This window comes from Otolemur garnettii, unplaced genomic scaffold, assembly GCF_000181295.1.
Source record: "Otolemur garnettii isolate 467f Iridium unplaced genomic scaffold, OtoGar3 scaffold00014, whole genome shotgun sequence".
Classification (NCBI taxonomy): domain Eukaryota; kingdom Metazoa; phylum Chordata; class Mammalia; order Primates; family Galagidae; genus Otolemur; species Otolemur garnettii.
Genome location: NW_003852409.1, coordinates 30,193,146 through 30,194,588, shown reverse-complemented (window position 1 = coordinate 30,194,588; position 1,443 = coordinate 30,193,146). Strand labels below are relative to the sequence as shown.

General features: G+C 49.5%; 1 protein-coding gene across 1 annotated transcript in view; it reads right to left on the bottom strand.

Annotated features, from left to right (window-relative positions):
- LRSAM1 (leucine rich repeat and sterile alpha motif containing 1) overlaps positions 1-1,443 on the bottom strand; it is a 55,417-nt gene that overhangs the window by 36,299 nt on the left and 17,675 nt on the right. The gene's annotated exons all lie outside the window — the stretch shown is intronic.

The window sequence follows — 1,443 nt, the reverse complement described above, 5'->3', positions numbered from 1 at the left end:
TCACAGCTCACAGCAACCTCTGGGCTTAGGCGATTCTCTTGCCTCAGCCTCCCGAGTAGCTGGGACTACAGGTACCTGCCACAACCCCCAGCTATTTTTTTGTTGCAGTTTAGCCAGGGCTGGGTTTGAACCTACCACCCTGGGTATATGGAGCCGGCGCCCGACTCACTGAGCCACAGCGCCGTCCCATTGTGAATTATTTATTGATATATCCTTGGCCTATTTTTTCTATTGGGATGGTGTTCCTCTTAACAATTTGAAAGATTTCTCTCTATGTTCAGTTCTAATCCTTCAGCAGATATGCACTTTGCAAATATTTCTGAGAATATAATTTGGCCCAATTTCCCCAGATAGTCAATCTCTTCCCTCTCTAATTCTTGAACTGTCAAAGAAATATAAAATCACAAATTCATGCGCAGCAGCAGTGGAAAACAGGTGGCATCTAGGGACAAAAATTAATAAAAGCAGCATTGAAAATGTGAAGCCAAACAGACTAACAGCTGCACTCCCTGCCCCCTGTGATGGCTGCTCCCTACCCCCAGCCTCGAGGACCCTGGTTTGTGAGCCCCAAGGATGGGAGCAGAGGGTGCACCCAGGCTAACATGGCAACACTTGCTGAGCTTCCTCCTCCATGCTGTCCTGAGCTAGCTCACTGCCAGGGACTTGATAGGACCAGTGTGTTGTTGGTGCTGGCATGTGTGCCTGTGTCATTTACCAGACTAAGGGTGGTGGTGGTAGTGGGTGGAGTGATCCTAGACAGGGTATTTGGTCCAGAAGTGTTTGTTGAGAGACAGTGAGGAACAACACAGACACCATCCCTACTTTCATGAAGCTCCAGCCCACAGGGCAGATGGACATTAGATAGATCAATTCTTACGTGGTTCTTCATTTAATTTAGGGCTGTGATCACTGCTCCTAAGGAAATGTGTAGGGTGCTCTGAGAACACATGCCACAGATCTAACCTGTGCTGGTGATGTTTAAAGTGAAAATTTAAGGGAAAGATGGGTGAGTGGGGAGAAATCAGACAGAGGATGCTGCTTATTCAAAGGCCCCATCGGGGGAGGAGCGTGGTTAGTTCAGGCAATACAAAGGAGCATGAAGGCCCGAGTGGTGGCTCACACCTGTAATCCTAACACTCTGGTAAGCTGAGGCAGGTGGATTGCTTGAGCTCAGGAGTTTGAGAACAGCCTGAGTAAAAGTGAGACCTCACCTCTATTAAAAATAGAAAAACTAGGCTCGGCGCCTGTGGCTCAAGTGGCTAAGGCGCCGGCCACGTACACCTAAGGTGGCAGGTTTGAATCCCCAGCCCGGGCCTGCCAAATAACAATCATGGCTGCAACCAAAAAATGGCCAGGCGTTGTGGCGGGTGCCTGTAGTCCCAGCTACTTGGGAGGCTGAGACAGGAGACTCGCTTGAGCCCAGGAGTTGGAGGTTGCTGTGAG